General features: G+C 43.8%; 1 protein-coding gene across 1 annotated transcript in view; it reads right to left on the bottom strand.

The window, feature by feature from the left end:
• LOC148514722 (protein yippee-like 2) overlaps window positions 1-1,221 on the bottom strand; it is a 109,478-nt gene extending 108,257 nt beyond the window's left edge. Inside the window, exon 1 of the mRNA XM_088481035.1 lies at window positions 1,126-1,221. The gene's annotated coding sequence lies outside the window, so the exon portion shown is untranslated. The remainder of the gene's footprint in view (window positions 1-1,125) is intronic.
• Between the last annotated feature and the right edge of the window lie 23,261 nt (window positions 1,222-24,482).

The raw sequence follows: 24,482 nt of genomic DNA, 5'->3' as shown, positions 1-24,482 counted from the left end.
AAGGGAACGTGGTCTTTTGGACAACACTGAATTTGATTTAACTACCAATATTATAATTCACCAGCATTTAAAGCCTCAATAATATATGTCTTGTAAAGCAAAACCACCAGCCTTTCCACAGCCCCACTTCCTCCTTCTGAGCAGCACAGGAGGTGAACCCTCCTCCTTTGTCAGTGTGTTGGTAAATAAGACAGTCACATGTACATTTCCATTTAACAACCTTCACCATATCCTCCTTCAGGCTTGTCTTTCAGAGCAGGCCTAGCAATGAGCGTACAGACTGCATGAGGCATGTTAGGAATGCAATGTAAACAGCACACGGGACAAGTCTGACCAGCTGTCAGCCAGCACTGCCCACCACTATATGATCGCCCCTCACTGTGCAATAATGGCCAGGGCATTACCACAGCCACACTCCATAGCACTGCCGCACACATGCTGGGGGTAGGTGGCTGTTGGGGTAGGCCAATCTAGCAAACTTCCCTAGGCGATGCTGGGGGTCATTCTTTAATGTCATTATTGTAATTGTGGCATAGCCCTCGCGTGTCTCCTAATGAGAGCAGTGTGATCCGGACATGCCGCCAGTACAATTCAGGTGCGCACTTGTGGCGCTGTCACTACGCAGTGAGCGCAGCTCTGGCAGCCAGTTAGCGGAGCGTCACTACACACAGGTGCGGGCACCGTGCAGGGGAGACTGTAGTAGTAACAGCAGCATAAGCTCCGGCTACACGGCAGCAGCCAGCACAGTGCGGGTCACACAGCCAGCTCCATAAACGCGCAGCAGATAAAAGCGCATCGTCGCTGCGTCTGTACAAGGGGAAGCGCACACAGAAGACGCAGAGCTCCGGCGCTCCTGACCACGGCTTACCCAGCCAGGTGAGAGCAGGGGCAGCGCGCAGGCACCGGGCACGTACAGACAGGGGGCTGCTGGCAGAGTGCAGTCTGACGCAGGACGCTAGCAGCAGCAGGCTGGCATTATGTCCGCAGAGGCCACACGAGCTGGGTGCGATCTCCAGTACAACTCTTATATTCCTCTTGCGCATGTTTTGCTGGCTGGCATGTCCCCACTCCTCCATGGCAATTACTGTTACATACACAGCGACTCACACACAGCCCCGCACTTACTGAGCCCGGCCAGACGTGGTTATACAGTGTCCCGGGTGGAAATGGCCATGCAGCAGCTAAAGTCACTTTCCAGCCAGATCTGCATTTGAGCTCTATGCAGTTATACACAAGAACAACCGAACCAGCTAACGGATAAGTGACACCTGGATCCACCTATACGTAGCAGCTAGCGGCTAGCAACATCGCAGCCATTGGCCTCAGCGCGGCGCGACCCCTTTCTTTGAAAAGCCAATCAGAAGCGAATTCAAGCTTCTGCCCCGCCCTCACAGTGTAAGCCCCGCCCTCACAGTGTAAGCGGCTCTGACACAGGCAGCATATGGTTAGGTTGCATGAGCGAGACAACAGCTGTACAGCAGGCAGCCAATGGGTGATTAGACTGTGCTGCCAGCATGGGAGCCCTGAGGAGGCAGAGCCAGCAGCAGCAGCAGCAGCAGCAGCAGCAAACAGTAGTCACCGTCATGTAGGCGTCCTGGCTGGCGGCCGTCTGTTCTGCCGGAGACCAAACCTTAGTCACACTACAGCTGTTGTCTTTTTTATGCAAATAAATTCCTAGTGCTGATACGGATACAATGTCATCACCACGGTACAATCTTCATTGTAGCAAGGCAACAGTGTATTATTTTGCCTGTGTTATACACTTTATTCACAGTTTTCTTTTAATATCTAAATGCACGCAATTACACTGTTATATTATTCATTAAGTGTAGGACCTGATTTAGAGTTGTGTATAAGTCCATTTTGCGGATGAATGTTGGGATTTTTCGTACTGCTCGTGCTCTGAAGCTGAACATACGAAACTTTGAGCAAATTCTGGCGATTCAGAGATGTACTATTCTCAGCCGCATCTCCACTTGTAACCAGGAGGCAAATGGGCGTTTGAAATAATGCTAAGGAGTCTATTCAGCAATAGCAACGATGTTGCCCAGAATATTATCAGGCAACATCGTCACGATTTTTTATCAATTATCAACATTTATAGAAGCTATTCAGCAATATTTTGAGCAAGGACAGTGGTTGCGATAACACGCTGTCCCTGCAATGTTACAGAAGGCATTGTTTTCGGTTTTCACGCGAACTGGCATTCTCTGACTTGACCAATTCCCGACAAGGCAAACAGCGCGGTGTATTGAATAGCTGCTGGAGCTCCCTCCCACGGCTATTCATCATCACATTGAATTGAGGAGCTCATTCAGACCCTCTCGCTAGATGCGAACACTCGCTCGATGTGTATGCAAATCCAGCGCATGCCCAGCAAGGCTGGTGATTGCACGGCAAGGCATTAGCACGCCCACTATGTCTTGGTGTGCGATCACTGTGTATGCAGATGCCCACCAGCCATTCATAAGACGCCCACTTGCACACGTCATCTCCTGGAAGTGCATGGAACCATTGGTACATCGAGCACCATCGGATGCGATCGCAGCGCTTGAGGTTGACCATACCCTGCCGCTAGCACTGCGATCACTTCAGTGTGTATTTCAACCAAGTGACGTACTATGACGTTGCCTGGTAATAATGCACGCCTCTGTAACGGCATTGGGACACTCAGGCACGCCTGCGTTCGCACCACCTACAAACGGCCTCTCCTGTCACTCATTCTGCTGGGCTGTCTATGCTGGGTGAGCGTACACTTCCCGATCTCTCACTGTGGTTCACGCACGCGCATTGTGATGCGTACGCATGCGCAGAAAGCGACAATCGGCCAGCTACGAGTGATCGCATCCTAGTGAGAGGGTCTGAATCAGCTCCTGAATTCGGCCCTTAAAAGCTAATTGGTTACTATGAGCAACTTCTCCACTTTATCTCGCTACCACGGCCTGCTCGAGGGCCGATCTAGTCGTGCGTCTTCTAGAGGGTGCCTTCCTTAAGGGGGTGGCGTTGTGGCGATGGCTGGGACACTGGGTAGATCTAAACTATTGGACCTGGCGGAAACCACAGCCACTGTGCCTTTTTTAATTTCGGGCTCGGGCAGCGCTCGGCTCATCTGGGTGGCTCAGACACGGCCCGGGCCATGACCTATAGCGATGCGGTGTTGTGACATCATAGGTCACGTAGCCATCACACCAGCACAGTGCTCTGGAGTCTGTGCTGAGGGTGCATCCTCTGCTGGTGCCGCCTGCGGTTGAGGGCAGGACAGGGAAGGGGGCTCCTCTCACTGACAGATTAAGTAAGTCTTCGGGGTGGGGGTGGCTGTGTGTTTTATTTTTTTTGTGTGGGGGGACAATGTGTTTTTTTCTGTGTGGTCAATGTGTTTTCTTTTACTGTGGGGGGGAAATGTGTTTTATTTTTTCCTGTGGGGGACAATGTGAATTTTTTTTTTCCTGCGGGGGTCAATATATATATTTTTTTGTGGTGGACAATGTGTTTGTTTTTCTCCTGTGGGGCCAATGTGTACTATTTTTTTCTGTGGGCTACAATGTGTTTTACTTTTTTCCTTTGGGGTACAATGTGTTTTATTTTTCTTGCGGAGGCCTATGTGTGTGTGTTTTTTTTCCCTGTGGGGGCCTATGTGTGTGTTTTTTTTCCAGTAGAGGCTACAGTATGTGTGTGGGTTTTTTTTCCCTGTGGGGGACAATGTGTATGTTTTTTTTTTACCCTGTGGGGACAATTTGTGTGGTATTTAATAATATTAAAAATACTAATAAAAGTATTAATGATGGATATAGGGCCTGATTCACTATGGATCACAATATAGCGTACGCATGCAGTTCAACTGCAATAGATTGGTAATCCATAGCGTTCGCAATGCCGCTGCAGCACTACATAACAACGCCCACTTTAGTTTACACGCACATCCGTAATGGTTAGAAAGACTGCGAAAACATCGGTACATCGAGTACTATTAGTACCATATCCACAGTTAAGGCAGGTCAGACCTCACTCAGGAATTGCTTACTTCAGCGCACGCTATGAGGCCTCAAGCTGCGTACGGCATCGCAGTTGCTAATTTATGTACACCCATGCAACAGTGTTCAAACGCACTGGGACGTCTGTATTCGCCCGACCACCCCCTGTCACCACCCACAAATGGCACTTCCTGTTAATCACTGGATCTGCGTAGTCACTGCGATCACATTCCCGATTGCAGTGGCCGGATAAACATGGGCAGGACACAACAATCGGCCAATTACATTTGTCTAAGCAACTGCGATCCTTGCTGAATCAGGCCCATAGTTAGATTTTCTTGCACAGGGTGCAGTTAGACCTGGGGGTGGCCCTGCTCTCTCCAATATTTGATAAATCTCCCCCTAAATTGATAAGCAGAAGTGGGCACCTCTATTTGATCACAGCTGACCCCAGAAGCTCTGTGGAGGTGCACCTCAAGAATCACTGGCCTCTTTGGCAAATACGGCTAAATATAAGGTAGATCTTCGTTGAATACTGAGCTGAAGTTGGATTTGCATATCGTACTCTCACTCTCGCACATGCTCCAAAATCAAACTTCAGTCATAGGGGGAGATGTATCAAATCTGCTGAGGAGAAATAGTGGGGAAAATGTAAATCGCAATTCAGAAGCTTTGACATCTCCCCCATAGCAAGGCTACATTTGGTAGTAGATACTGCATGCTAAACAGCAACCTGCTCGCAAGCAATGTCCTACGTATCACTTGTGTTAGAATATATACATATAGATCAGTTGTAACTTTATGACAGCATTTGTCATTTTGCAGCTTTACATAATGTTTCTGTCATTTTTTAAATAATACATATCATACTATAATAATAACACTTCCGCTTCATGGTGTAATAGCTACCTCTTTGTATTAGTATTTGCTTGATCTTGAAGGACCTCTAGTGGTAAACCCTGCTATTACAGAGCCAACATCACTGTTTACAGTAATATTTTCTTTCATTGATTACTGCAGACATTAAGGGATGGGTTTTAGGGATGGATCACATAGAAAAAATATATTAAACTCCAATGTCAGAAAATACGTGAGGAAATTTCTGTACACAACATGTGACATATTAATAATAGAAGATGCACATTATTTCCTTAAATGGGACTGGCGTAATTGCTAATGATAAAATGGGGATTTACTTGAACTGATGTGGGGTTTGGTATAGGGTGGATGCAAGTGATCTTTAAAAAGAAGAAAAAACAATGGTATAAATAGCTGACAGACATTTCTATAAATGCCATACCATTTCTGCTACTTTCAGATACTCAACAATATGTAATATAAGAAAATAATATATAATAGATAAATCAACTCTAACTTTTTCTAAGACATAAATACATTCCTTTTCATATTTAGACACTATTTGCAGTATTACTTGGATCTTCTAGATTTGAAATGGGAACATAATTGTTTCTTCTAGCCAGCTGATTAATAGCAAGAAAATATCTAATTGTATAATTATTCTTATCTAACACACTAATATTTTACACATCACTGAATATGAAATGGATTGTGTCATAACAAAATAAAGTATAATGACGTTAAATGGAAGGTACAGATTGCCCTGCCCATATAACATGTCTGAGAACACTAGATACGACTGCTAACCTCAGCTGGAAAGACGAGACTAGAATTAAAAATATTAATCATGGAAGGGTAAGGGGGAGTGAGTCTTCAGGAGAGTGTAGTTTAAAGAGAATCTTTACTTGTAGGCAAATGTTAACATTTACAATTTGTTACTGAAACTGTGTGAAGCTGTCCCTTGCGATGTAAGTCGCATTTCTAAGTACATATCCGCGGTACATACCCGATGAGAGGTGGGATGTACCGCATCGCGTATGCAATGATTAGTACATCATATACGCAGTATATAGTAGGTCTAAGGTGGAATTCACAAATACTTACCTGTCCGGCGAAGCGGTAAATAAATCCAGGCCACTACACGATCCTGTGCAGAAGTGCGGTACCCCGAGGCATCTCGGGTAGTAGGACCTGACTGCGAATGCGCCCCTCAGTGGCACGGGCAGAGTAGCGGACATTGACAGGTTGGCAGACTGGACATTAAGCAGCCAAGACGGTGGGACACAGCCGCACCCGGCTGAGATCGGGGTAGGATGAGTAACATCACAGTGACTAATACTTAAAGGTCCCTACACACGGAACGATATTGCACATGATCCAACACATTGTAACAATAAAACAGCAATATCATTCCATGTGTATTCATGATATCGTGCACTGCGTGCTCCCGTGAGGTCGTCCATTGCTTTGCCTGATCTCTCCACATGTAGAACAGATGCAGTGCTATGTGGGGGGGGGGGCATATCGGGCGGTTGGGCACCAGATCGCCTTGTGTGTAGGAACCGCCCGATATGTCGGCCCTCGGATCGTCATTCGCATCGGTGGGTACACATTGTACCGTGTGTACCCAGCTTTACACCCTTAGACATCTCCTTACACAGTACCAGTAGCGTCTGTAGGAGGGTGCGGGCTGCACCAGGTGACACCATCTGAGGGGGGGGGGTTGCACTAAAATAGCAAAGCAGCTTTGCTATTTTGGTCACCCCCTCGGATGTTGTCACCAACAGGCAGCGCTGCAGCAGCAGTGGAGGATGACACATGCATGGTTCACGTGAACATCCTGTTTGAGCCTACAAATTCAGTTGAGTGCTACATAGCTATAGTATATAGGGGTCTATTTACTAAGCAGTGTTAAGAGACAAAGTGAAATGAGATAAGGTGCCAGCCTGCCTCTCTCCTGTGCCCGGGGATGGATCCACGGACCTCGTGGCTCCGTCGACCGCCGCCCATCATTCAGGGCCGCGGAGAAGCCCGCTCCCTGCCCTGCAGCCGCGAGTGGATTTTCCGGCCAGCGGGATGCGGGAGCCTGCATCCGGCACTCCCAAATAAGTTTGAGCATCTAGCCGACGCGCCATTGACAATTGGCGGGTGCCTCCTCACCTGCTGCTGGGTGTGGCTGTCCACCCCACAGGACCCAAGGTGAGCAACATCCAGCATTGCTTGGCCCATAAAGCTTTTGCTGAGCACTACTATTGCAGAGCCTCTGGCTGCTGCATCTCTCCCAGCCAGCCATCATTTTGGGGATTTTTGCAAGCTGTAAATATCCCCCAGCTACACTGCCCAGGACCACCCATTAAGCTGAAAAAATTTTCTTAGGATCTCCTCACTATGGGCCTGATTCAGAGCCGGACGCAATTAGCGCTCGCTCGTCCAGAAAATAGGGGTGGCTATTCAAATGAACCGTTCGCTCTTTGCGGTCTGTTCACGCCTCTAGGTCTGAACAAGCGAACAAAACTCGCGGTCGTTTTTTGGAAAAATACGCCCCCTGGCCGCTTGCATCCTACGTCATGTCCGCTATTTATTACATTAATCGAGTACATCGACCAGCGTATGAACTGCTTGCTATTCTTGTGGTTGGTTTTTGCTACCACAATCTTGCGAGCAGTTCTGGCTATAAAATAACCCAGTGACGTGGTCAATGACGCTGCTGTATTAATTATGCACACCCATAAAACGCCCGTTTTGACCTTTAAGCACGCCTGCGTTTGGATCTCAAGCACCTTCCCCTGTTACCACCCACATACGCCTCTTTCTGTCACTCAAATTATCAGGCATTCGCTATTTTGCGAGCACATGAATTTCGACCGCACTGACTGGTTCGCGCATGCATATAACGATCCGTACGCATGCGCAGTTGGGCAAACATCGCTCGGAGTGAACGAGCGGCTGCTTACGAGCGGCTCTGAATCAGGCCCTATGTCCTCTTCTATTTATATCTAATGCAGTAAATACGTGTACTGCCTACATTTTATTACAACAGGAGAGCTGAGCCACTATTAGTATTGCGACCATATTGGAAACATCACACAGCGTTTATTTTGATTACCACATCTACTCAACTCAAAACTACATCTATGCAGAAATTCTGTTTGTGAACTTTATGTGAATCCATAAACGAGTGAATATCTCCACCCTGTGGTCTGATGCTGTCAACGCAAGCATTCAGACTCAATTGTGCTATATAGTCACTTGCCAATAATGTAGATCTCTCTGATGGCTGCCTGATACCTCCATGGGGTTTGGCAGGTGGGGTTAGCCGCTGCTCATGCTCACTGATGTTACTGCAATTTTTCTGATGAATCAAATCGTACATACTACTGGCTTGTGAAGGGCGAAGATATATCATCTTCTCTAAACATGCATGTCTCCAGAGATAATTAATCTGCTACGCTGACTGTCTCACCTTCCATTCCGCCTCCACTTGGGATTGAGCTACTGTTAACACCCTACACACCCATCTTTCGATATTCGTGAAGGGTTTTCATGAGTTGACGAAAAGACCGGGGGTCAAAAAGTACGCCCAAGCCTTCCAAAGATTCCTCCAGAACTGATCTCCATCACTTCCTCCACTCTCAAAAAGACTCCTCAATGTGTGCCTCCCCATGCCCCACATCACCAGCCAACTCTGCGGCTTCTGATACCCCATCTGGGACTGAGGACTTCTTAAAAATGTCCGGCCAGGGCGAGCGCCAGGATTTCCAGAAGGTCCTACAACCCCTTAAAACCTTGCCCACTAAAACTGATATTCCTTCTAAAGCTGACTTTGCCTCTTTGGAAAATAAATTGTGGGAGGTGGTACATTCGGAGGTTGCATCGCTCAAATCGGAGTTATCACATCTAGGTTCATGAATAGTGACTCTGGAGGATCATGGAGAGACTATGGATAAATTCCAACATGCTCTTGTTGACACTGTCAAAGCGCAAGCAATGGAAATACAAAACATGAAAGCTCATCTAGATGACCTTGACAACAGAGGTCGCTGTAATAATTTGAGGGTCTGAGGTATTCCGGAAGACATTCCCCACCAAGGATTACAGGACATATTAACAAAATTGTTCAATGAAATCCTAGGTCGTGATCCAAATGATTCTATTGTCTTTGATAGGGCGCATAGAGCCTTCCATCCTAGAGGTTTGCAGTAGGAGCGGCCAAGGGATGTGATCTGCTGATTACATTATTTCACACAGAAAGATGACATCTTGCAGAAAATACGGGACTTAGACAACTTAAAGTTTAACGACCATCCAATACCTGTGTTCCAGGACCTTTCTTGGCAAACCCTACAGCTGAGACGTCACCTCAAACCCTTAACAGATGCTTTACGTTCCCGCAATATTAGATACAGATGGGGCTTCCCTTTTAGTCTCACAGCTTCTAATGGAGGGAAGACGGTGACTCTACACCTCTCAGATGACATCAGTCCTTTCTGCTCTGCTCTGGATATTGATCCAGTTCAAGTCCCAGATTGGACTTCTTCTCGTGATAATCTTTTTCCACCTCCGGGACCTCCTAAGATGTTGCCCTTTCAAACTGTGAGGTCCTCCCCTAGTGCTCGTAGAAGACCTCATTCTACCTCACCCATCTCTGAGACGTCCCAGGCTGTCGGTTCATGAAGCTGTGGACCTTGATACTACTTTCTATGGGACTTCTGCTATAGTTATTCTAGGACTCTCCTTTATGAGCTCTTATTGACTTATCTAGTTTCGAGAGATATGCCATTACCAGAGTCCCAGTTTAATGATTTGTGTTCAGCCATTAAATCCCTTGCAAGGAGGTCACGTGAGTATAGAGTGACCAGAGTTACGAGAGCTAAAGTTCAATTTGATCTAGGTTTTTTATCTGAAGGATATGTATAGTTCAACAGAATTTAATACTTTAAAACGTATATGAGACTGTTCTCTGTACACATTATTCCTATATTAGTATGTTTGCCTACATACCCTTTTATTTTATTTAGATATCTAATAGGAATCTAGCCGGATATTTTTGTTGAATGAAGATTGTGCCTTCGCCTTATGTGATTGATTCTAATTGTAATTTTTAGTATGATTTTTCTAATAGATTCATTATTCATTGATATTATTTAAGAGAGCTAAGGGGTTTCCCTACCTGTCTGTCCCCTGTTGCCTCCAACACCGCATAGACAGATCCTGGTCCTAGTGGTGGAACTGGATTTTGCCACTATGTTGTCTGGGTGCGGTGTTACATGTTTGTTTCTTTTTTTCACTGTGATAAGTGATTTCTGCCTTCTATATTATAATTTGTTTTTTATGTGCTCTTCTTATTTTTCTTTTCTTTTTTTCTGTTTGCCTTTTATACCAGTGATATGTAGTAATACTAGATTAGTATGTCTGACTGCCTCCAAATTTTCTGCTCATGACAATGTTTTTGAACACTCTAATTTTACTCCTGTTTCAATGACTATATCTATCATTTATTATGGCTAATTTAAAGATTGTCACTATCAATGTGAGGGGTCTTAACATCCCTGAGAGGAGATCTCGAGTATTAAGAGAACTGAAAGCAGAACATGCCAAGGTGGCATTTCTCCAGGAGACACACTTCAAAGAAGGTGTTGCACCACATCTCAGGAATAGAGATTTTCCTAATGAGTTCTTTTCCAATAAACCTGAGGGCAGGTCTCTGGGGGTTGCGATTTTATTTGCTAAACATATTCCCATACTGATATCACTTGTATACCGCTGATTGCAGGCAGGGTCTTAATAATAAAATGTAAAGTGTTTACCCAAATATTTACCTTTGCTAATATATACACGCCTAACAAAGCTCAACCGACCTTTTTTGAAAGAGCATTGAACCTGGTTCAGGAACACGCTGAAGGTATACTGGTTTTTGGAGGAGACCTTAACTGGTCTTTAGACCCACATCTAGACTCCTCTAATCAATCACCTAGGTACTCAGACAAATTTCATCGTAAGGTGAAGACGACCCTTCACACACACAAATTAGTAGACATCTGGCGTGTACAACATCCTAATACACAAGATTATTCTTTTTTCTCCCACCCTCACAAACTGTATACTAGATTAGACTCTTTTAATCTCACATAGATTTCTTCATTTAATAACAGAAACAAAGATTGGTCATATCTCCTGGTCAGACTATGCCCCCGTGTCAATGAATCTCACAATTCCATCTTCTCGCCCAGCTTGTTTTAACTGGAAGCTGAACGAATCATTGCTTCAAGACTCCTATTGTCAACAACAAATTCGGTCGACCTTGGAAGATTATATAACCACTAATGATCTCCCTGACATGTCCAAATTAACAATTTGGGAAGCACATAAGTGTGTCTTAAGGGGGAAGCTAATCCAGCTGGGATCATATTTAAAAAAGCAACGTTCAGGAGCAAGAGATGCTCTAATACAAAAGATCCAAGCCTTAGAACTCACACATAAATCCTCCCTCTCCCCTGAGACATTCCAAGCACTCTCAGATGCGCGTCAGGACCTTAATATGCTTATGGCTGATAAAATTAAATCGGACATCTGTAAATGTCACAGTAGGTACTTTCTCTGGGGGAACAGGCCGGGTAGACTCCTGGCTAAAGCACTTCGTGACCAACGAGCATCCACATTTATTGCAAAGGTAAAATCGCATTCTGGCTCCACATGTAACACCACAAAGGATATTGCAGAAGCATTTAAATTCTATTATTCACAATTGTACAATTTAAGAGATTCCTGGGAGGGGATGGACAAGTCCTCACGGAAGGCTTCCATTAAGGCCTACTTGGAGGAAATTGGTTTTCCTACTTTATCAAAGGAGGACATGGAGTCATTTGAAGAGCCATTTACCTCAGAGGAATTAGAAGCAGTGATCAAATCTACACCTAATGGCAAAAGTCCAGGCCCTGACGGGTTTACTATCGCCTACTACAAAATGTTTAGAGAGGTGCTTTCCCCCTTGATGCTCCGTGCTTATAATGAGTTCTCGGACCTTTCCTGTTTCTCTTCCCAATCATTACTTGCACATATTTCAGTGATACCTAAAGAGGGGAAGGATCCGGCCCATTGCTCCAGTTACAGACCCATCTCCCTGTTAAACGTTGATCTAAAGCTTTTCGCTAAGCTAATGTCGAACCGTCTCAAATTATTTCTCCCCAATCTGATCCATTCAGACCAGGTGGGATTTGTCCCTGGTCGTGAGGCTAGGGACAATACTACTAAGGTCTTAGACCGGATCCACGAGGCCGTTTCTCGGAAGATCCCAACTATACTCTTGTCTACAGATGCTGAAAAGACATTTGACAGGGTAGCCTGGGACTTCTTAATGGGGGTGTTGGAGCATATGGGCGTGGGTCCGACGGGCATTCAGAGAATTCGAGCGCTTTACTCCACTCCTTCCGCACGTGTGAAGGCAAATGGAGATCTGTCCGAGCCGGTTTTGATTGCTAATGGCACTCGACAGGGGTGTCCTCTTTCGCCGCTAGTATTTATTTTATGTATGGAGGCTCTGGCAAGGGCCATTCATCTCAATACTAATGTAACGGGCCTGACTGTGGGAGGGAGAGAATGCAAGTTAGCCCTTTTTGCGGATGACCTTTTGGCGGTAATTACAAACCCACGGACTTCAATCCCTAACATCCTACATGAATTTGATCGTTTTGGAGCTCTTTCAAACTTTAAAGTGAACTTATCCAAATCTAGTGCACTTAATCTTACAGTTGATCAGAAATGTATGAAGGATATCCAATCTTTTTGCCACTTCTCCTGGCATCCCACACATATACAATATTTAAGAGTTATCCTTCATAAAGATCTTTCTCAAATATTCCTATTCCCCTCTAATTTTCTCCCTCTCCTTTCTAAGCTACGAACAGATCTTTTTTCTTGGCGTCTCAAGAAGATCTCATGGACGGGTAGGATAGGAGTTGTAAAGATGAATATACTTCCCTGTATATAGTCCTGTATCTTTTGCAAACCCTCCCAATTACAATTCCAAGTTCCTGGTTTACCACACTTCATATAATTATTCGAGATTTTGTCTGGGCAGCCCGCAAACCCCGCTTCAAACACGATATACTATTTAGGAAAAAAAATCAGGGAGGCCTACAATTGCCACATTTTTTTACCTATCATCATGCAGTCCTACTTATGATGGTGATGGAATTGAGCAGGTCAAATAATAGGAAGCAGTGGACTGATATTGAGGTAGCTTCCTGTTCTTCTTTTGATTCAGGTTTTCCCTGGCCTGCGATTCTGACCTGGACCAATCATCCTCTACTGAAGCCAGTTATCTCCTGTTGGGGTCGGCTTCGTTCACATCCTCTTCTTTCCCCCACCCCTTTCCTTTTAACCCCTCTATTTGGTAATCCGGCTTTTCCGCAGGGGATCCCAGCAAACTCATTTAGATTGTGGAAGTCACAGGGGATTCTCAAAATCAACCAGCTATTTAAAGGTTCGGAAATGATGAGTTTTCCCTCTATTCAAGCTAGATGTGCTTTACCTAACAGCGAGATTTGGAAATATTTGCAGATAAAACATTTACTCTCGACCCTAGGCCCCCTTAAAACTTATGGGAGGGATAATACTCCGTTTGAGAATATGTGTGTAGTTTGGGGATCCCCACCGCACTTGCTGTCCTCTATTTATGCTCTGTTAATTGAAAGGCTTTTTTCTGGTAAACCCAAATTTATTTCTGATTGAGAATTGGATTTAGGGGGATTAATAGGAGAGGATGATTGGCCGGAGATTTTTAGAAATACTTTTGCTGCATCCACAAATGCGTTAACTATGGAGACACATTATAAGGTCCTCACGCGCTGTTACCGCTGCCCTAGCCAGCTTTCTAAGATGTATACAGGAGTTCCTAGCATTTGTTGGAGATGTGAGACAGAACTGGGTACACCTTTACACATCTGGTGGGATTGCTCTTCTAGTAGACCCTTTTGGGACAAAGTAATTGAAACGGCAAGTCTTTTCTCCATGAGGACTTGCCTTCGTGCCCTAGCTTTTGGCTTTTGAACCTTGTTTGGAAGCCCTATGCATATTTTAAAAAGTCGCTACTCCGTTATATATTAAGTGCGTCCAAAGCTGTGATCCCTGTTTACTGGAAGTCCAGACTGGCCCCCTCCATGTCTGAGTGGTGTACACGTCTTAATTACTATATGACTATGCATGATTTGATTTTATCCCACTCAGACAGGGGTAATAATTTTACTGTGACTTGGCATCCCTGGTTGCAGTATAAGGAGTCAGACCACTATAAGATGCTTAGTCTTATTTAAAGAAGCGCACAATAGGGGATATATTTAATAACGCATTAAAATAGAGGATCAAATGTAGTAGTTCTACGATATGGTAAGAGGCTTCTTTCTTTTTCTTCTTCCTTTGTGTTTGTTTTATTTTTCATAAAATTTTTTATTATTTTGTATTTCATTTATTCTGATGAAACAGTGGGCCTGATTCAGAGCCGGACGCTGACAAGAGCGCTCGCTCTGGATCAATGCCCTCCTACCTAAAATTGGAATGGCCCCCTGGCCGCTCGCATAGCTGTGGGTGACCACCCACAGCTTATGCGAGCGGCCAAAAAGATGGTCGCGATGGTCAAGACCATCGCGACCATCGGGCTTGCGACGAGACTCTGCGGTAGGGTCTCGCTGCCGCAAGCCCAGGAGTGCTTTTGGCTCTATCAGAGCCAAAAGCACTCCCACTGACATCACTAGTGATGTCAGTGGGGCCGGCCCCAGACGGTAGGCATTCCCATGGGAATGCCTCCATCTGGGCAGCAACGCCCCCGGCACGCCCACCAAAGGGGGCGTGCTGTCACTCACCATCGACAGCACGCCCCCTTTGGTGCGAGACCCATAGCGACGGCTTGGCCGTCACTATGCGGGTCTCGCGCATGCGCATGACAGAGCTCCCTCCGTCGTGCGCATGCGCACTAGGGCACCATCGACTCGCTTGCGAGCGCTCAGCGCTCGCGAGCGGGTCTGAATCAGGCCCTGTGTTTGATAAAGATTTAGTTGAAAAATTCGACCATATTGTGTAGCAATTTCAATTATATGGATATGTCAAATGCTGATTCTTTTGTCAGGTTTTCAATTGATATTTGTATATGTGAAAGAATTAGTGTTTGTATTTTTGTTATGGTCTTCAATAAAAAATATAATGCAAAAAAAACCTCCACGTTTATTTTTAAATCTGCTTCAGTGTCTGCTCCTTTCACAACCCCGGGCCCACAAAACCAGAACCTCACAAAGGGTTTGTTAACTTCTACATGTCATGCAGCAGGAAAGAGAGCCAAAACTCAGGATGTCTGGATGTGAAGAAGTTGGGGTTTTGCTGACGTTATCAATTTTTTAATTTTTTTAATTTTTTGTATTGAGTATCTATTAAAGGCCTGTTCTGACAATTGGGTCTGATTCTAAGTCATACACTTCTGCAGTTGCTTTTCCCTTCAGCCTCGGGCATAGTACTTACTTTCCTATGCTAGTGCGACAATCGTCCAATCTAAGTCACAAATCTTTGCATCTGAAAGTGCAAGCCTGTCCTGCCCGCTGTTGTAGCATCCGCAGTTGTAACCGTCATCATTAGTATCAGCACTTGCCCCAGCCCCATATTAGGTTCAAGAGATTTATCAGAAATAGACGTTCTTTTCCCGTACACAAAACTCGTAATCACACAGAGCTTTACATACACGCCGAGAAACGCCTATTTCACGCCAGACTCCGTTCGCACAAGATTCTGCACGCGAGCAGAATTTAGAAAGTGTCTGATTTTACTTTACTTTTATTTTCTTAATGGGTTGCATATCTTGTTATGTCATTTGCCATCAGCAGTTGAATACATTTACTTGTTAGTTAGTTGTATTTAACAAAGGTGGTATTATGTAAATTGCCATTTTGAACCCACAATTTTAATTAATCTATATTAATGTTGCTGATCGGCAAATAGTAATTTCCTGCTTTTGTGTCCCATGCAATCTCATATTCCAGATAATTGCAGCGGTGGAAAAAGTAGATACTATTATCTACCCACTCTCACCTTAGCAACTGTAATTTATAGGGCTATTTGCCAAATATCATTTAAAATACTTGAGGTTAATGTTTAATTTATGCAAGGTATGATGTTTAACATGAGAAAGCGATTTACAGTAAACGAGTCATTTTAAAGAGAGAAAGACTATGATGTACATGGATTAACACAACCTGAAAAGGCATATACATTACAAGAAGACCATGAACAATTTAGTGAATTGCACCCAAGAAGAAAGGAACATCTCACATATATGGCGTCCCAATGTGGTACTTGCACTAGGAATTTCTCAAATGATAACTAATTTAGTGTCTGCTGCATTTAATTGTTCTGTAATTTTTACTATAGCATTTTCCAAAGACCTTACTAAATATATCTCTATACTTTTTTGCAACTTGGCTGTCTCAGATCTTCTGACAAGCTTATCTGGCTTCTGGATTTCTCTGCAGTTTATATCAGATCCTGACAGTACCATACTTGGGTCGCGGAAGATCCTCATCGCTTATGTCTCTTACGCCATATCCATATTGTCTGCAGTATACAACTTAGTATGCATTGGCATAGAGCGCTATTTGACCGTATCTGGAGGCTCCTGGTCTAAATGTCGAGTTTCCAAGAATCAGATCCTGTCAGCAGTGTTCATTATTTGGACAGTAGCTATTATTCTAGGCTCACTGCCTCTAATGGGATGGGATTGTTTACGTAAAGATGAAAACGTATCTACACTTTATGGACCTTTCTGTATTGACTATTTAGTTTTCATCACAATTCCTAACTGCATTGTTGCCTTTGTCTTTCCTTTGATAACCTATATTGGAATCATTTTAAAGTTAAGGAAGCAGAAGCTTTGCATGATGGCCCATGGGCGGCACAATGATACCTATAAAGCGGCTGAGATACAGGTAGCCAAGACTTGCACTTTTATCTGGATCCTTGCTGTTGTCTCTTATGCTCCCTTCGTTGCTGGGGTTCTATGGGATCTTATCAATACCATTTGTCCAGAAGAGCTACAGACAAGTGTGTTTGTGTTCCGCAACCTCAGTGCTATGATGATCACACTAAATTCCTTGGGGAACCCTATTATTTACACACTTAAATTTAAAAGTCTGAGCAACAGTTTTGTGTTCTGCAGATGTCAGCCAAGCAATCAAGTTTCAGCTATGACTCTTGGGAATGCCTGAATATAACAGTTTCTACCATAGTTCTTGAATCAGGACCTATTCTATTAAGGCACATAGCAAGATTTAAATAAATTAATATTAACTAAGTTTATTGAAACAAAGAGATCAAGTCTTCCCATGCTCATTTTATTTATTTTCCTCTTGTAGCTCTAGTCCCTGGTTTACTGTCCAAATGTCCTTATTGTAGTCATCAGACTATCTACAGGATAAAATAATCAGATTTGCTTTATTATATAAATTTATGTTATATATTGTATACTCTACAATGGGTTTTATATATTTTGTAGACATTCATAATGTAAACATGAGAATATCATTATGGTCACAATGTCTACATGCAGCATGGCGACACAGATGAAATGTCAACATGATTAGAATGTCTGCAAAACAGTGTGTCTCGGAGCAGGGCTGACTTATCTGCTATTGGATCGCTAATGGCTCTGGGTGTTCTGGGCCTGGTGGTCACATGGTGGTAAATTCCATCTGTCTTCTGGTGGTAATAATTGCCCCTAACCCTAATCTTAATCCTCCTTGTAGTACCTAACCCTAACCTTCTCCTTCTACAGCCTAACACTAACCCCCTAGTGCCTAACCCTAACCCTACGCTCCTGCAGCCTAACTCTAACTCCCTAGTGCCTAACCCTAATCCTCAGCTCCTGCAGCCTAACTCTTACTCCCTAGTGCCTAACCCTAATCCTCCGCTCCTGCAGCCTAACTCTAACTCCCTAGTGCCTAACCCTAATCCTCCGCGCCCCTCCTGCAGCCTAACCCTAACCCCCTAGTGTCTACACCTAACCTTCCGCTCCGCAGCCAAACTAATTCCCTAGTGCCTAACCCTACAATCCCCTCCTGCAGCCTAACCCCCTAGTACCTACACCTAACCCTCCACTCCGCAGCCTAACTCTAACTCCCTAGTGCCTAACCCTAACCCTCTGTTCCCCTTCTGCAGCCTAACTCTAACCACCTAGTGCCTACACCTAACCCTCCACTCCGCAGTCTAACTCTAACTCCCTAGTGCCTAACCCTAACCCTCTGCTCCCACAACCTAACCCTAACCCCCTAGTGCCTACACCATACCCTCCACTCCTGCTGCCTAACTCTAACTCCCTAGTGCCTAACCCTAACCCTCCGCTCTGCAGCCTAACTCACTCCCTAGTGCCTAACTCTCCATTCCTGCAACCTAACCCTAACCAACTAGTGCCTACACCTAACCCTCCACTCCCGCTGCCTAACTCTAACTCCCTAGTGCCTAACCCTAACCCTCCACTTCCCTCCTGCAGCCTAACCCCCTAGTGCCTACACCTAACCTGATGTTGGTGTGTTCTCAACCACCAGCGGATCTGCACACAACACAGACAGGGGAAGTGGGAGTAGCAACATTTGCTCAGTCCGTCGCACACTATGTCAGGCAGGGAGTCTGTTAGCAGGCATTAGCATATTGTCACACATAAATTGCGGGTGCAGCTGCGAATGGAATAGCGTACAATTCTGATTCAGGCCCTAGGCTCAGAAGATTTTTATATTATGGAATATATTTGTTGCAAGTGTGGAAAAAAATAATAATAATCTTTTAAAAAAGGTAACCATTTATTCCAAAGGGAATATTTCTTGAAGGGAAAGAAACAGTGAATATGAGCAGTATACAGTTGTTGCACAGAGATAGCAAAGGATGTCAGAAATGGGAGCTAGACTTTTCCAGAATGGAAGCAAATGTTTATTGGTTATATTTTAGTTCCCATATGCACCTTCCACAATGTTGGAAAATACCCTGTGGAGGCAATTCAATAGGTGGCGATAGCCATGAGCTGCAGGCGTTCCAACCATTTCTCTGGCACCTTGCAGCCGCTGACTTTATGTTTCCTCGTAGCCTTTAGTCCTGCACAGAAAAAAGCAATGTTGCTGTACTGTTATTCCCGCGGATGAGCGCAAACATTGCAACAGCTCATACTTGGGAATTGAATATGGGCCTTAATGTGTTAAAAGCAAAATATGAGAAAGAAACTATTCATAATTATTTTTTCTATCTCCTGGCTTGTTCACATGAATGTATTTATTCCATATGTGATCTATTTCATGCAACATGGATTTTAAAATGTTTGTATTGACCCAATTCATTGAATCTTGTTTAGCTTTAGGATCAAATAACTTTTGAGAGTTGTTTTTGAACTAATGCTGAGAATTTTCTTTAAAATGACACATATGCTTGTAGGATTTGTCTGTAAGTATGGCCTTTGTACTTCACTAGACTTACATCTTTGTGCAGACAAAATGGCCTATATCCCCTTTGATGTCTCAGCCATATGTTGCAATTGCAATTGAATGCTTTATTGTTAGTTTATGCTATCTTTATCTCATCATATATCCTAGCAGAATAATAGTGTTTATCCGAATTGAATGTGGCAGCTTCTGGATAAACCTAGACTAAGTGGTGGTTATGATTCATTATTCATTAGTTAGTCATATAAGTATAAAATAACAAATAAAAACATTGTTTTTTCCATACTGTAGCCCCTGTGGGGTGCTGTGAGTGTTGAAACCTCAGGTTCTATCATTGGAGTCTTTTCACTCTGGTCTAGCTCAGTCCTCGTCACCTCAGCTTACAGCCAGAGATCATTGCAAGCACCCTGCAGAAGCAGTACACTGATTAAATGCATGCCTCTGTCAGGGGATTTTTGCCTACATTGGGGAACTTGATGGATCAATAGGAATGCCCAATCCAAAAGTACTGTGGGTGAATAAAATTCTGTATTATTGTTAAAACATTCATAACACTGAAGCACCATGGGCAAACTAAATCTGGCAACACATTACATGATTATCGTTCCAAACAGCCAACTTGTTGTGGCATGGTAGGGATCACAGGACATTTACTTTTCTCCTGCATCTGGAGAAATGCTGAACTTTGGGTCGTATTCAATTTGTTTTTTGGCGAAAATATTGCCTAAAAACTTTTCGCCTAATTAATTTCCATGACGATTTCGCCTAAGAAGAAACTCGATGCAGTGAATTAGACAAAAAGGATTCTCCAAGCAGTAGCAGGTGAAAAGAAGGGCAAAATCTTTATTTTGGGGTGCAAACGTGGGGAAACGACTCAGAACCCTTGGGACTGCTCCCCAAAGGACAAATCTACAAAAAAAAAGCCTGAGAACACCCCAAAAAAGACATGTCAATTTTGGGGTAAAAATTTAAAAAGTGGGGGGACAAGCATAAAAACTATCGAAATAGGCTTCTTGGGGGGCTGCAAGTATGGGTCAGGTGTTTTTGGGATTGCAGGTGCATGCAGCAGGTGGATTTTTCAAGTTTTTTTTAAAAAGTTCACTTTAGAGACATAAAAATATGCTAGCACCCATTGTCAAGTACCCCAAATTTGACTGGACTGCTTATTTTCACCCCAAAATACTGCTTTATGCTACTCTTCACCACTTATGCAAAGACGCTAATAGCAAGCAATTTACAGAACTTAAGTACCCAAAATACTTTTATTAGGGCTATTAGTACACATCTGTATTGATTCCCTATGTTAGTGCATCTTTTTCTGGGGTACAGACTGATTTCCCCAATTCTTTCAGTACTTTTCACCTGTTCCGCATCTGCCTATTTCCGTTTTTGCCTATTTTGCAATTGAATTAGGCGAAAAGCGTGGACGAGCACGGAATGAATTCACATCTGAAACAGGCGAATGAGGCGGAAAGTCGGCCAGGCGAAAACTTTCCGACTTTTCGCCTCTAATTGAATATGGGTCTTTGTGTCCACTTTTATATCCACTGCTGCAACTCGCGGCGAGTTGGATACTTCATTAATGAGGGGGCCAATTGAGCTTCATAATACATAGAACCCATAACATTTACACTTTATCATTCAAAAAATGAATGCATTTTCTAATGGAATTGTAATGAATGTCTCAACATTTATGCTTGTTTATAATTAATTCCATTATCTTATTTACACAAATAGTAAAAATGTACTTTGAAATCTAGACCCAAATGAAAAATGATCTGTTCTCAATAAACTTTGGAGAAGAAATGTCCCTGGCTCAGTGCTCTCTGGTGACATTAGTACATTAGAACACAGATATTTAGAACATACACTGGTAATTATTATTCTCTATCTGTATAAGCCAGCTGAATGGAGCGTGTTAGTTAGTTGGCTGCCTGATAGGCATAACATTTAGATGATCAAAAAGAAATTCCAATCATAATGGTTCTGAAGATGAAGAAACACAAGATGTGGGATGATAAGCAATTATACAAGCTGTAAACAATGATCTGCTGATGGATGTGTAAACATGCTTGCTCAGAATGATGCTGTAACATATGTAGCTCATACACATAAATGTTCCATATGAAAAGAAAAGTTGTTTAGGCAACGTTTGATGCTCCGCATGCATTACTTTGAAATATATATGGTATAAACAGCTTATTTTTCAAGTAAAGGTGCCCACACATATACCGATGTGCTCACGATACGATTTTATGGCCAATTTCCTCATGAACTTTCACGGGAGCTCCCTTGCCGTCGTGATCACGATTTGGGAAAAAAGACACCCAATCTGTCTTACGATCTCACGATCTATCGGATCGTACACATCGTGAGATTGGCCATAACAAATCGTGAGTTGAAAAAATAAATAAAACAGGCTCTTGACTATTGGTGGGAAATTTAAATAGCCATAACAATGGGAGGGGCTATCTAGGGAGTATAAACAGCAGGAACCCTTTAAACTCTGTGTACATTCTGCTCTGCTACTAGATGAGGCTAGGTGTATTCCTGCTGAATCCTGTACATTGCTACTGTGCTCTTTGTATTTGGCTTGCCTTATACAAAGTTTATTCTACCTGCAAGTGTGTGCTACCTACCTGCATTCTATCCTGTTCCTGAATTCTGTACTGATGCGTCCCTATCAGTATAGAGTGTTGGTCGCTGAAGCTGGGGTCCGGGAGATTAGGAAGAGGGCCCAGCGAAGAAGGACAAGAGCATGCTGGACCAAGGAGTGGCTGCTACAAAGGGATACCCGCTCTCACATGTCCCTGCTGATGGAGATCAAGGAGAACAACCCGGACGACTATCGGAACTACCTGCGCATGGATGACGCCAGCTTCCAAGAATTGCTGCATCTGGTGACCCCCCACATCAAGAGACAGGACACAAGGTGGCGGAGGGCAATCCCTGCTGAAGACAGACTGGTGGCTACCCTAAGGTACCTGGCTACAGGAAGGTCACTGGAAGACCTGAAGTTTGGGACACTCATCTCACCTCAGTCCTTGAGCGTCATCATTCCGGAGACCTGCAAAGCCATCGTAAAAGTGCTACAGTACCATTATTGCAAGGTAAGTTAAAAAAAACACCACACATTGTTTTCTTGTGTAAAGAAAATTTTATATTTTATTTTTTTCTAAAACAGAAAAAAATATCCTTCATTTAGTACAATGTGCACTGACCTGCAGGCAACTGAAAGTGTGCACTAAACTGTGTGCAAAATACTATGTTTATAACAACTTTACAAAAGAACATTATCACCAAATTTTATGAATCCCAATAGGTAGCTGGCTGTATGTGATAGGGTGGGTCAGACGCCAGTTTGAACATTGTGGCCCCGGCTTCCAGCAATGTGTACTTGTGCCATGTGCGTAGTGACCTTGTCCAAATGGCGTCATCACCACCCTATCACATGCAGCAAGCACCTAATAGAATTCATAAAATTTGGTGACATTAAAAGCAAGACAAAAAAACAACCAAATTAAATATCACCAAATTTTATGAATCCCAATAGGTAGCTGGCTGTATGTGATAGGGTGGGTCAGACGCCAATTTGAACAGGCCAATACACATATGGCACAAGTACACATTGTGGCCCCGGCTTCCAGCAATGTGTACTTGTGCCATGTGCGTAGTGACCTTGTCCAAAAGGTGTCATCACCACCCTATCCCATGCAGCAAGCACCTATTAGAATTCATGAAATTTGGTGATATTAAAAGCAAGAAGAAATGTACATCTCTGTATATTGGGCGACTCATCTGCTGCATCCAGCAGAGCATTATACAAGGTGGTGTGGGTGCTTGGTGGGGGAGTAATATCTAACTGGGCAGGGGGGGGCGGACATACCTATTTGGGGCAGGGGAAAATAGCATTGGATCTGCAATGTATGTAGAATTTGAGATATTTTTGCTCATACAGCGACTCAAGAGGTCATAGTTTAACCTTAAAAATTTCTTTGGATATCTGTATCCAGATTTCTCAATGTGCTGTTCACATGAGCTGTGAAATCATCTATTGCATCTGGGGGTTTCTGCAGCAGCCGTTCTGTGTTTTGTAAAAAATGGTCCTCACATTCAGTAAAATTCTCCTTTCTGCCTTGTTTTTTTTATTTTTTGGGGGTTGTTGAGAAGATGAGGGTCCAGGTGGAAGTTCAGTTTCCACTTGTGTGCTATTCTCCGGATCACTATCACCACCGAGCAGACTGAGGTCCGGTGTGGATGCTAAATCAGGGTCTTGGGTGGGAGTCTATATAGGGAAAAAAGATATAAAAAATATTATAGTAATGTTTTAACATCTTTTTTACTATTTTTACAGTTTCCTAACACTGTGGAGGAGTGGACCAGCATCGCGGAAGATTTTGAACAACGTTGGAATTTCCCTAACTGCGGAGGAGCCATCGATGGGAAACACATCCGCATCAACCCACCTACCAACACCGGATCATACTACTACAACTTCAAAGGATTCTTCAGCATCGTTCTCATGGCAGTGGTGAATGCCAACTACGAATTTCTGTTTGTGGATGTCAGCAAGAATGGCCGTGCTTTGGATGGTGGGTCCTTCAAAAAGACGGCTTTCTACCAGAGACTCGCCAACAAAACCCTCAACCTGCCCTCACTGGACCAGACAAAGCACGGCCTAAACTACGTTTTCGTTGCAGACAAGGCTTTTGCATTACATGAACATGTGACGAAGCCATTTGCACACAGGTGCCTGACCAGAGAGAAAAGGATATACAACTACCGTCTATCCCGGGCACGGCGCATTGTGGAAAATGCGTTTGGAATAATGAGCAACCGCTTCCGCATTTTCCACACCACCATCAATCTACATGTGGAGAAGATAGACTGGGTCGTGATGGCATGCTGTGTGCTGCACAACTTTCTGCAAAGAAAATCTACTTAACGAGGACCAGTCTCAGCTAGAGCAGAAGATGTAGGACTCCTGGAGGACATTGAACATTTGACATCTGTGTCTGCACCACCAACTACAACAACATCCACCGCACGTGCCAAAGAAGTGAGGGAGGAGTACATGACCTATTTCAATGGACCAGGTGCTGTACCATGGCAGGAGGACTATCTGTGAACTACTGACTAAATTGGACATTTGGGATTTAACAACAAAAACATTAAGGATTTTGGTTTAAACTGT

Source organism: Taudactylus pleione, unplaced genomic scaffold (assembly GCF_031769625.1).
Source record: "Taudactylus pleione unplaced genomic scaffold, aTauple2 ptg000260l, whole genome shotgun sequence".
In the NCBI taxonomy this organism is placed as follows: Eukaryota; Metazoa; Chordata; class Amphibia; order Anura; family Myobatrachidae; genus Taudactylus; species Taudactylus pleione.
The sequence above is the reverse complement of the archived record's forward strand: the minus strand, read 5'-3'. Positions and strand labels throughout refer to the sequence as shown.